Here is a 13,607-nt window from a genome sequence, read left to right on the forward strand (position 1 = left end):
AAGCCAGTGCTCAGAGAGGATGTTTGTGCAGTGAGGTGTATCTCGAGATACTGAATCCCAGGGAATGGCACTCCTGCCCCTCAAAGATCCTCAACATCTTGTGTCACACAGAGCCAAGGTGTGTCCCAACCCAGAGAAAACTTTTCCGGTACAGTAAACAGGCATCTAGCAGACTCTTGTGCACATAGAAAAGACGTCTCTATGCTGTTGCCCATGGGGCAAGATCCAGAATCCTTCGAGGAAAGCCCCTGGATGGCTTAGATGTCATTTCCTGCCATTGCAGTAGAATCGTGCTAGGAGTTGGTTTGAATTCAATTGAAAAAATAAAATAAATGGACATTTCTTACTCACAGGTCATTGAGGGGATTGAGGTTAACAAGTGGGGCTCAGGAGAATGCTTAGGCATATTTACTAGGTGCTCACTTGCTGCTGATTCTCTAAAAAAAAAATATATATATATATATATATATATAATTATTATTATTATATATATATTTTACTTTCTTCCAAGAAAGTAAAACGAGTACAAATGGCAGAAGTTAGTGCTAGGACTTGTGGAAGGTCTTGGGCTGGGGAAGGTTGCGAGGCAAGGTTTTTAATAGTAGCAATAATGATGGCTGCCATTTATTAAGAACCTATTATGGGTCGGACCCCTGGACTACAAATCATGTCAGTGATTCTTAAACTGTTCTGCAGAGTTGTAAGATGGAACCCATGGAGGGTTCAGAAGCTACAGTGGAGGGCAAGAGGGAGACCAATGAGTTCATATTCTCTACTTCAACTAGATTGGTTTTGCTTTTACCTGTCCATTATACTGATCCTCTATATATGATTTTATTTGAAATGTAGTGTGTCTGTCTCCCTACTGAGACTCTCTCTCCCTTCCATTTCATGCCTCTCCCACACAGCTTTAGCTCACTGGCATCCAACAGCAGTGCTCAGTGGAGAACGGGAACCAATCACCAATCAGGTTAGAAATGGGTTCCCATGAGGGTGAGGATTAACTATTCCTTCCAAGAGCATCTAGGAGAGAGCTATGCCATGAGCTAATGGGGAATAAGAGGGGCCGTTCTGATGGGAGAGCAGTGAGGACAAGAGGGAAAGGAAGGCTGATCAGGCAGAGAGGCTGCTGGATAATGTCACCTGGGGCCCAGGTGGAGCAAGTCCTAGAAATAAAAAGGATCAACTGAATGCAGTGTAGGAAATCAGATTTGGTGAGATCAAATTGGAGAGATATGGGAAAATGCTCCCAGTATAGTGTTAATTAAAAATAAAATGGCCACAACCTCCCTGTGAATATAGGTTGGTCCTTGAATATGGGAGTGTGTGTTTGCTTTAAATCCATTCTATGCCTGCCGCTGTGAGGTGCAGAGCACACAGTGGAGCACAGGAATGGATGCACATGGTTTCTACCCTCACAAGGTTCACAGTTTAGGACAATAGATGGCTTTGAAGGGAAACAAACATTCAAAGTGATTATCACTGGTTGTAAGATTAGAAGTGAGTTTATTTTCTTTTTCATAAGTAATATTTTCTCTATATTCTACATAGTTATTTATGCCTTTTGTAATGAAAGAAAAGCACTAAATCTTATAGACACTACACATTTATAAAACAAACTTTAAAAAACAAAATGACAATTTTATTTATTTGGCGATGTTCAAGGTTTTACAATAGCAGCTGAGGGTATACACAGAGGACTTAAAATAAATCTGTGCACACAAGGAAGATTAAATCATTGATTATGATTATGGCAGAAGGAACTGAGGAAATGGTTAGCAGACAGATAAGCAATTATGTTTCTTTGTCAAATAAAATAAAGGCTGACTGGAGGTGTATGCATTTTATAAGCCACAGTATAGTTTGTTGTAGTGGGACATTTTTCTATCCTCCAGTTTGGGAAAGGCTTCCATCTCTTAGATGAAGATTTATGATATACTCTAGTCCATATTAGCAGCATATTGCCAAAGGATCTCTTAGGGTGAGAAAATTTGAAGAATGCTTATTATTACCTATTTAAGGTCAACTTATTAACTTCAAAAAGACCCTGTCCTACATTTTCCTTTTAAGAATAGGGGAATGAAGTAGTAATAACAGCAATTACATTTTTTAAAAAGACTTTATTTATTTACAATGGAATATTACTCAGCCATTAGAAATGACAAATACCCACCATTTGCTTCAATGTGGATGGAACTGGAGGGTATTATGCTGAGTGAAATAAGTCAATCAGAGAAGGACAAACATTATATGTTCTCATTCATTTGGGGTATATAGATAATAGTGAAAGGGAATAGAAGGGAAGGGAGAAGAAATGGGTGGAAATATCAGAAAGGGAGACAGAACATAAAGACTCCTAACTCTGGGAAACAAACTAGGGGTGGTGGAAGGGGAGGAGGGCGGGGGATGGGGGTGAATGGGAGACGGGCACTGAGGGGGGCACTTGACGGGATGAGCACTGGGTATTATTCTGTATGTTGGCAAATTGAACACCAATAAAAAATAAATTTATTATTTAAAAAAAAGGCTTTATTTATTTATTCATGAGAGACACAGAGAGACAGGCAGAGACATAGGCAGAGGGAGACGCAGGCTCCCTGCAAGGAGCCTGTTGCGGGACTCGATCCTGGGACTCTGGGATCACGACCTGAGCCAAAGACAGATGCTCAACTACTGAGCCACCCAGATGCCCCCCAGCAATTACATTTAATGAGCATTTACTCTGTGCCAGGCATTTTACATTAATTATCTTATTGGGTCTTCACAAAAATCTCCAAGGTAGGTATTACAGGTCCACAATGTCTTATCTAAAACCCTGGGGACCAGATATGTTTTGGAAATATGAATTTTTTGGAACTTAAAAAGAAATTTGGAAGATGGTGCATATACTACTAACTTTGTAATATTCCAAATTGTTATGGAGCACAATATTTCTACAGAGAAATGTATGAAAATTTGCACTAAGTGGAAAAAAGTCTATAAACAATGTTACAATTTATTTACATAAATAAATTTATTGGAAAATGAAATTTGTTAGTAAATAAATGTATTGGTAAATAGAATAGCAAGATAATATAGACCGTAAGTAGTTAAGCTTCTTGTTTCTTTTGTTGCTTATGTAAATATTTTTTGTAAAATCTTTTTTTTAAAGAACCACTTATTTTTTATTATTTATTTTTAAAGATTTTATTTATTTATTCATGAGAGACACAGATTGAGAGAGAGAGGCAGAGACACAAGCAGAGGGAGAAGCAGGCTCGATGCAGGGAGCTGGATGTGGGACTCGATCAAGGGACTCCAGGGCCATGCCCTGGGTTGAAGGCAGGCGCTAAACCGCTGAGCCACCCAGGGATCCCACTTTTTTTTTTTTTAGGTTTTATTTAGTTATTCGTGAGAGACAGAGAGAGAGGCAGAGACACAGGCAGAGGGAGAAGCAGGCTCCATGCAGGGAGCCTGATGTGGGACTCATCCCAGGACCCCAGTATCATGCTCTGAGCCGAAGGCAGACACTCAACCACTGAGCAACCCAGCTGTCCTATTTTTTTGGTAAAATCTTAAATTTATATTGGTGAAAACTAATCCATAACACATACAATAAATATTCATCACTTCTGGCTGTTTGAGAATCTTGGAGAAGGAGTTAGCATTGTCTGTGAAACCAGGTTGGAGCTGGACATCTGACAATGAGCCATAGACGGGATTCTTAAGCGATGAAGAGGTGTTACTACAAGGGGCCTTTCTAGACTTTCCCCAGTGTAACTGGCTTCCTTAACTTAGGTTTCAGTCTAAGCAGTTTCTCTTTAATTGAATAAACTGCCATTATCTCTTGGTCACTGACAAATGCACATTGTTCAAGGCTAGCCATTCATCGGTCACATGTTTTCACCATATGCTCTAAGGAGATTTTTTCGCACATGCTCACATCATCATTATTACCTCTATCTTCATAGTACTTAACACCATCCATACTTAACACCATCTCAGCAATTTTCCCATCACTGAAAGAACATATGATGGGCACATCATTATCAGCATTCAGCATTTCTTCAATGTTAGCTTCTTCCAACTTACTTTCGGCTGATAAACTTTTGGCATAAGTAAAGAGTTTTGATAATGTCTTCTTCTCATTGCAATCTCTGAATCTTTTAAAATCTTCATTGGCCAGGCCATTTTCAAATATCACTGGAGCCCAAAGCCTGTGCTAAGCAGTAGTTAATGTTGAGTTATCAATGTTAATTCCACGCATTAGCAACTGCATCAATGGCGTCTTTTTTTTTTTTTTTAAAGATTTTATTTATTTATTCATGAGGATACACAGAAAGGAGAGAGAGAGAGGCAGAGACACAGGTAGAGGGAGAAGTAGGCTCCATGCAGGGAGACTGACATGGGACTCCATTCCGGGTCTCCAGGATCACGCCCTGGGCTGAAGGCGGTGCTAAACGGCTGAGCCGCCCGGGCTGCTCCAATGGCATTTTTAAGACTAATTTTGAAAGGAGGTCTTGGATTTCCAGGCATCTGTTAGCTGAAGCAAGCATGGTGTTCAGAAAAAAAAGTACTTATACTTGCTCTTCTTAGAGTATAGATTTCCTTGGTTATAGGCTGTATTTTGGATGTCATGTTGGGGAAAAAGTAAATGCTATTAAATTAATAAATTAATTAAATTAATTAATATTTTTATATTACTTTCCATGAGAATATAAGGAGGGGGATGTGAAGAACAGTTGTCTAGGAACAATAAAATTTTGCATCTGTCTTGCATCCAGCTTGCTTGTAGTGACTTTGCGCCATTGACACAAAGTGCTTATTGAATCAATCAGAAAAGATTTCTCTTGTTACCAATGTTTTCTTGTTTGCATAATGATGCACAGGTTAATTGCACACACCTTTTAAACACCTTGGATATAGGTTTTTCCCAATCACTGCTGATCTTATCTTGTGTGTGCCTGTACCCTTAGCACACTTGATAGTAAAACCTTTGCTTGGCATTCTTGAAATCTGTTGGTGCTCTTTTGTCAGCCATTGTTAAGGTTTTCTAGGAAAATAGTACCAGGACAGAGCTGTTTCATCAGGATTGAAAATTTGTTCAGGACTAAGCTTTTAATCAGATATTATCTTAGCAAAATCATCAATGTAATTTTCAGTGGTTTCATGATCAGTAGGAGCTTTTCCACAAACTTGATACCAAGACACTTTTTAAATTTCTGCAGCTAGCCTTCTGAATATTCACACTGACTTCCAATGCTCAGTTCTTCATGGTATATTCTAGTTTGTTTCATGACCAACAAACCAGTCAGTGGCATATCTTTCTTTTTTTTTTTAAATTTTATTTATTTATGATAGTCACAGAGAGAGAGAGGCAGAGACACAGGCAGAGGGAGAAGCAGGCTCCATGCACCGGGAGCCCGACGTGGGATTCGATCCCGGGTCTCCAGGATCGCGCCCTGGGCCAAAGGCAGGCGCCAAACCGCTGCGCCACCCAGGGTTCCCTCTTTATTTCTTTATTGTTGAATCCATTCAATCAACACATGGACAAGATTTTTGTCTTTGGCTTTATGTTTTTCTATTTTTCATCAGTTCTTGGTTATGACTGTCACTACACAATTTCAACAACTCATCTTTCTGCTTCTTGAAGTCACAGATGGTGGTGGTTTCCACAGCATATTCTTCAGTAAAACATCGCACAGACACACTGGCATCAATCTTCTGTAGTAACTTCACTTTCTGAGCTCTGGATAAGGACTGATGCTTCCTTTTCTCCTTTTCACTGTTAGCCATAGGCATGTCTTTAACTCCTTTGGGCATTTTCACAGGGAAATTAATCCCCAAGGCACAAAGTGTCAGCAAACAGCATAGGATGTGTGTGAACAGGAGTGCTGAGACATAATTGAGGCTTCATGTTTGTCCACAGTGGGCCTTGTTGCCAAATAGTCCTGGTGCCAGACTTACAAAAATACCTGTGGGTTTCAGAGAGTTTTTGCTTTTTTGTTTTTATCCTATTTTGGAATTGTGGAGTAGAGAGTATGGACTTGTATTAAAAAATATCATTTTAATGATCTTTTCGACTGAGGCTCAATTAGTAAGTTGCCGAAGGTAATGCAGCTATTGTCTTTTCTGCCTCTAGTCAGTCTCCTAAAATTTGGTCCCTTTACTGAACTTTTTTATTTTTGTATCATTGTCTGCCAAGATGATTTGAGTTGAAATACTTTTTTTAAAATAAGTATGATTATTTTTCTCATTTTTTTTTCTTTTTTAAGATTTTATTTATTTGAGAGAGACAGAGACAGAGACACAGGCAGAGGGAGAAGCAGGCTCCACGCAGGTAGCCTGACATGGGACTCAATCCCAAGTCTCCAGGATCACACTCTGGGCTGAAGGTGGCGCTAAACCGCTGGGCCACCTGGGCTGCCCCGAGTTGAAATACTTTTAACAAAGGAACCTAATACTCTTGGCTGTTTGGCACAGTCAGTAGCTGGGCCCCACTGTTAGATAATGTGAAGATGTCTTGGCAAGAAGTGGTTAGAGATGCTACATTTATAGTCATTGAATACAGAGGTTTCTTTTTGTACCAAATTATCTGTTTGGTACTTATCTGTCTAGTTACTATTGCCCTACAATGAGCAATCAGGAAAAACAAAAGGAAACCATTCATTTCCGATTACCTCCCAAACACTTCCACAAATTTCCTTTAAGTATTCACTCATTTGAAAGGTTTTTGGTTTGTTTTTTAAACTGTTCCACAAATTATATATCCCAAGTGAGACTCAGAATTATTGTTAATCAAGTTCAGAATTAAACATATTTTAGACATTCTACTAATATATTTCCTTCAATTTAGAATTCATGAGAATTTTAAATGACTTCTGTGGTTTGGGCCCTATTTCACGTGTTATTTTACAAGTTCTTTTTGGAGAGCCAATTTTTGTTACTCATTCTCATCACCTCCATATTTATCTAGATGTTCATCAAATGTCTACTATGAACTACAGGTTTCCCCTGCTATCTGAAAGTAGAGCATTCCTATGAAACCTTTCATAAGCCAAATAGCATAAAGCACAGATACAATTATCATTAATTTGTATGGAAAATTTTTTGAGTATGTTCAGACCCCAAAAATAACCTCTCCTAGGCTTTTCTGATACCTCAGGATACAGCTAACAAATGCACAAAATAAATCTAGATGAAGCACAAATGCTCACAGGCAAGACTATTCAAAGCTATGGTGGCTGGAGCTTGAGATGCTAAGTGTAGTTTCTGGGGGAAGGAGCTTTGTGGTGCCACTCTCAGCACTGGGGCCACTGCTGTCTCTGTAATGACTAGCTCTGAAACAAATGCTGAATGCTATTTTTGCTTTTTCTCATGACAGCAAAAATCCTCTTTGGATTTCTTTTGGTTAGCAAGAACAGGTGCTAGTAAAGATCGTTTGTAAAAGTGAAGCAGCAAAATGTAAACTTTCAGGGGCGCCTGGGTGGCTCAGTTGGTTAAGTGGTTGCCTTGGGCTCAGGTCATGATTTTGGGGTCCTGGGATGGAGTCCCTGCATTGGGCTCCCAGCTCAATGGGGAGTCTGCTTTTCCCTCTTCCTCTGCACCACAATCACTGCCCCCTACCCCACCCCACTCATGCTCTCTCTCTCAAATAAATAAATACAATCTTTTTTAAAAATGTGAACTTATGAAAAGTGAGGGGTGCCTGTAGAAGATTGAAGACTGTTGATTCAGTCCCAAGTCCTTTTTCAAAATTTTCCCATTAGGTACAAGAGCAGTCCTTAGGACTGAGGGATTTATGAATAAGTAAAGCACAGGTCTTGTAATCACAGAAAAATTTAAAATCTAGTAAATAAATATGAGAGATGTATAAAGTCCAATGAGGATCCTCTCCCTTGGGAGAGGAAGAGATCATATTTGCTAGGTGGGGCAAGATCACTGTCATTATTTTTCAACACTAGTCTCTCATATAAAATTGTAATAATGACTACCATTTATTGGGTATGTCCTGTGTGCCAGGCTGGCACACAGAGAAGCTGGCATTTTAAGAAGCATCAAATTCAGTAAGGTCTGTTGACCTTGCCTAGTATCACAGACTTCTAACTGACAGAGTCTGGAAACTGCCTCTTTGACTCTAACACCCTACCTACTTTTTCCTTTCACTTCAACATACTCTTTCCTTTTTCTTGAGCCTCTCCCTTCACTATAGTCTAATCTCCTACTCTATGATGCATTGTTCCAAGGAGTGAAAATCTCCTGGTATTTGCCCAACAAAAGAATAATTCAAATGACTGGTTTGGGGGAAGTCTCCTTGAACAATTAATCAAAACATATAGAAACTGTCCTGATGCTTATCTTTCTTATACACATTTCTATTAAGGGTTGCTTTAGAAGCAGAGTATTTTGGCCAGTGCTGGGATATTCTGAATTAGATTAGAATGGGCAGTAGTGGTGACTGTGACTCTGGCTCTTTTTGGACTACTATCAAAGAATGTGATGCTCTTGAGAGAGAGTTCTATGATAGCAAAGAGCTTTTTTTTTTTTTTTTTTTTTTAAAAAAAAAAAAAAAAAGCCTTTTTAAATGTAAGCAATTCTTTCCAGCTATTTAAAAAATACTCCTCTTGGCACTTGTCTTTCGCTGGAAAGAAAAGCACCTCCAAGCAACCTGAACAGTAGTGGTAGCAATGCTGATTATTTCTTAGTGTAACTGAAATGTTTTTTAGAAATACCAACTTTTATTATTACTACTTTTTTAAAAAAAGATTTTTCAAAATTTATTTATTTATTACAGCCACAGAGGCAGAGACAGGCAGAGGGAGAAACAGGCTCCACGCAGGGAGCCCGACTTGGGACTCGATCCAGGGACTCCAGGATCACGCCCTGGGCCAAAGGCAGGTGCCAAACCGCTGAGCCACCTAGGGATCCCCCACAGATAACATTTTTACAAGATTTCTCACAGATTAGTTATGTATCATTCAACAACGAAGTTAAACTTTTTTTTTTTAAATCAAATCAGATCATGGGATATTTATTCTGATTATAGTCAATTTCCATTTTATTTCATCTTCTCAATTATTTAATTTTTACCATCTCTTAATAACAACACGTGAATTTGCTAGCTGCTGGCCCAATTAGTTACTAGCTACATGACAGAATTTGGCTATATGCTTATCATCTGGGTTTCCTCTTCCTGAGCGTGTAGGAAAACCACAGTTCCCATTCTCCCCTGCAGTCAGATTGGGTTCCTTCCTAAGGAACACAAGCAGCAGTAATGTACATTACTTCCAGGCCTAGTTAGAAATCCTTCTGGCACCCTTACTTAAAGTTCTCTCTTTCCCTTCTGCTAGGTCCATGGAGGTCAATACTGCAGATCACCAACTGAAAGGAATGAAGCCAGAATTTTGAAGGCAGTTGCCCAGGACAGTCACCCTACTCACAATGGGGCTATGTATGAAAAGAATGAGAAATAAAACAGTGTGGAGTTTACAGTACCTGGTTTTATTTACTCTAACAGTATGTACCTTTACCTTTTATTAAACACGTAAGAAAAGTTTAGTTATGATATCTAATGCAATTAATGACTTTATCTCTGATTTTTAAGCATGCTTTCTATGAATGCTAAAAAATTTAATGTCAGAATTCAAATTATGCATATGTACATTTTATAAAGACCTACTCTCATAAGTCTTGCTTCATCAATAAGTTCTAGTTTTAGGTGGATACTACAGTGCATTACTGCAAATTAATAAAAATATATTACTTTAATTAATGTAAAATTAATTATATTAGATCTGTATCATTTTGATCTTTTAAAAAATGATTTATTTATTTATTTTTGAGAGAGATGGAGAGAGACAGAGAGAGAGAGAATGAGCATGAGCAGGGGGAGGAGAGAGAGAGAGGGAAAGAGAATCCTCAAGCAGACTCCCTACTGAGCATGGAGCCTGACTTGGGGCTTGATCTCACAACCTGAGATCATGAGCTGAGCCTAAATCAAGAGTCAGCCATTTAACTGATTAAGCCACTCAAGCACCCCAGTGTCCTTTTAATCTTGACTGCTTTTGGAAATATATTGTATAGCACAGATTCTATAACTTCTCAGTGTTTTTGATATTATACTTTAAAAAGACAGTAACAGCTTTATTTAAACTGAAAAATAAAATCAGACATTTTCTGACAGAAAATAAGTCTTAGAATGTGTCTTACAAACAGCCTGACAGTAAAGATTCACTTTGTCAATTAGGTTATATGACGTTTTTCCATACATTCAATAAATCTTGGCATAAATATATTTCAAACGTGATGAAAGAAATTTTATAAAAATATTGCTTTTGCATAGATATTGAAAACAATATTTCCAATTTTTACTGAGTATGTTGATGTTTTCTTTTTAAGATTTTATTTATTTATTCATGAGAGAGAGAGGCAGAGACATAGGCAGAGGGAGAAGCAGGCTTCCTACAGGGAACGACTTGATCCCAGGACCCCGACCTGAGTCAAAGGCAGATGCTCAACCATTGGGCCACCCAGGCACCTTGAGTATATTGGTTTAAATGCGTGCCACTGAGTAAGAATAAAAGATATAATTAGTAGTTATTTGTTAATTTTTGATAAAGGCTTTTTGGTGTAGTTTAAGAGATCAAGACTTTAATATCTGTGTGGTAAAACTCTTTCTAAATTAGAGCTTTCAATACAATTAAAAAGAGGACCTAATCGAACTGTTACATGTTAAGTCTTTAAAGATAAATTCAGGTAATAAGTCACTATTGTTTTTGGCATCTAATTTGAAAGACATTTAAAGAATTGGGTAATGCTGTCATAAAATCTTTCTATTCCTACATTATTTTTGTGTGTAAGGCAACATTATGGCTTACATATATAAAAATGAAAAACAGCAATAGAAGTGGTCCCATGTTGGATATAATATTCTTCCATAAACACATGGAACTAACAGAAAAATAAATCTCCATTAATCTCAATAAGAGGTACATTTCTGAAAATTTCTACTTAAATGTTAGTAATTATAAATAATATTTAATATATTTATACTGTTTTAATTACTTATATAGTAATTGTCATGATAACTAAGAACTACTTTTAATTTAGAAGAAATAAAAAAATAAAATCTATATAAGGATTTTTGATGATAAGGTGATTAATAAAAGTCTTTTTAAACACAAACACTTCGTTAGGGTAAAAAATTTATATTTTTAAAATTCTGGGGGAGGGATCCCTGGGTGGCGCAGTGGTTTGGCGCCTGCCTTTGGCCCAGGGCACGATCCTGGAGACCCGGGATCGAATCCCACGTCGGGCTCCCGGTGCATGGAGCCTGCTTCTCCCTCTGCCTGTGTCTCTGCCTCTCTCTCTCTCTCTCTCTGTGTGACTATCATAAATAAAGAAAAAAAAAATTTAAAAAAAAATTCTGGGGGAAATGGGATGAAAGGAGTTCTGGAAGTAAAAAGAAACAATGCTGATTTTCTGATTGTTAAAGAGGAGCTTGTTCATGTATTTTTAAAAACTGTGTGTCACTCTCAAAATTGCTAACATGAGATCATGCTATACTAATTGGTATTCTTTCTTGTGTATCTATTTTTGAAAAAATTGGTTTTGTGCTGGTATTCATATTGTGACTTTGCCATTCACTAATGATGAATATTTGGACATGTCACTTAATTTTTCAGAATGCTGTTTTATTGCCTGCTATAAAATGAAAAAGTTGAACTAGATCCTTTGTCCCTTACATGTCCCTAATATTCTATACCTCTGTGACCAAAGACTCAAAAGTATTCCCTTAGATAACTGAAAACAAAAAGTATGTAAATATGTATTTTTTTTTCTTTCTTTCTTATTTTCCTTCTTCTCTCCCTCTTCTTTCTTCCTCCCAATATCACTAAAGACCTGTTGGCTATAGTAAAGATTATATTTTTTGAGGAATTTACTGAAATTGGTCTATTTATCAGTCAATCAATCACAGTAATTTAACGGCTTTCATTAACCAAAAATAGCCATACCATGCATGACATCATTATTTTCTCTAGTAATTGAAATCTGAAAAGTGTAATATTTTCTAAAATAAAAAGTTCATTTTGGCATAACCCTACTTCCTCCTTCTGATGAAGCTAGAATCTTAAAATAGGTCATCAGAAATAAAACTCTTTGGAGTAGATAAATGCACCAGAAGGTCTCTAATTATTGTTGAATATGCATGTGAGGTCCACTAGCACTGCCTCCTCTGTGCTATTTTCAAAATAATGCAAGATATGATCTATAAATAGTACCACTTTGGTTTTAATTAGTTCCATTTTGGTAATGGAATGTTGTGGTTTTTCTAATTTGCTACATTGTGGGCAGTGACAAAAGGTTTTGAAATGTTAGTGCTGAGGTTTTCTTTCTTGCCCCACACTTCCATGTGGTTAGATCTGTCTCTGTTGACTTGTAGAGAACTAAGAGTGTTATATTAGGAATACAAAGAGAGAGAAACAGTTAATATCCAATTGACTGACTTCCTAAAAAGGGAAGAGTAGAAAAAAGAGCCCATGTGAAGAGATGGTTGCTGGTCAGTGCCTGCAGACTACCCCAACATTTGAATGAGTATGCCACTCTGTGTAGAGGAGCCATAATTGCTGTTGTAATCGCTGGGAGGCCCTTATAGCACTTGTACTTGGCTTCTTGGATCATCCAGGTGAAGTCCCCTAAGACTTTGTTAGGCTCCCACTTGAATTGCTTTCTGTGGACTTCACCCTTGTCAACAGGACACACTTTTTGAAACAGTGTAAGTTCATTCACCACCAGAGGACACTGAAGATGGAGTGGAAGCAGAAGCCCCAGCTTTGGCACTTGGAAGGGTCTAGACAGTGGGAAACCCATTTTTGGTTAAATGTGTATATATTTTTATTAGGAAATAATAGGGTCTTAAGGCTAATGAGATGGCATATAAGAAAGTACACACACACACACACACACACACAAAGAAAGTACACAGCATTAATTCATTTATACCTTCAAATAATAGACTTGTATTGAATATGTAATGAAAACTTATGTAATAGCTCATATTTTGAAACAGGCCCTGTGCCTGGATACTAGAGATACAAAAAGAAAAAAAAAAAAAGGCTAAACCATCATAGTCTTCAAGGACATTATAGAATGTTAGAGGTGGAGAGAATACCTGTAAGACTTCATTCACTGAACAAATATTTACTGAGCATCTACTACTTACCAGGCACTGTTGTGGGTACTAGGGATATAGTGGTGAACAAGATGGATGAAGTCCCTGTCTTATAAGCTTACATTATGGTGGGGAAGATATAGCATAAACAAATAAAAAAGGTAATTTCAGTTACTATAAATGCTATGAAGAAAGTAAAATAGGCCAATGTGGTAGAAAGTAACTGGTTGGGGAGTGAGGGGGGCAACTTTAGGTAGGGTGAGCAAGACAGCCTCATTGGGGAAGGTACCTTTGAAATGAACACTGAATAATAAGAAGGAGTCTCACCAAGACATTTGGAAAGAACAGACAGAGGGAACAGAAAGTGCAGGAGCTTCCAGACAAGTGTTAGTCTAGTGTGTTCTAGTAAGATGATCAATGGTATCACCTCTGCAGGCTTAGGAGTGGGGAGCTTCAT

The 13,607-nt window shown here is 37.8% G+C and overlaps 1 long non-coding RNA gene across 1 annotated transcript in view; it reads left to right on the forward strand.

Moving 5' to 3' along the window:
• The window catches only part of LOC125753936 (uncharacterized), a 71,693-nt gene extending 59,985 nt beyond the window's left edge, over positions 1-11,708 (forward strand). Inside the window, exon 3 of the long non-coding RNA XR_007406889.1 lies at positions 9,330-11,708. This is a non-coding gene — a long non-coding RNA (uncharacterized LOC125753936). The remainder of the gene's footprint in view (positions 1-9,329) is intronic.
• Positions 11,709-13,607: the final 1,899 nt, after the last annotated feature.

This window comes from Canis lupus, chromosome 28 (genome assembly GCF_003254725.2).
Source record: "Canis lupus dingo isolate Sandy chromosome 28, ASM325472v2, whole genome shotgun sequence".
Classification (NCBI taxonomy): Eukaryota; Metazoa; Chordata; class Mammalia; order Carnivora; family Canidae; genus Canis; species Canis lupus.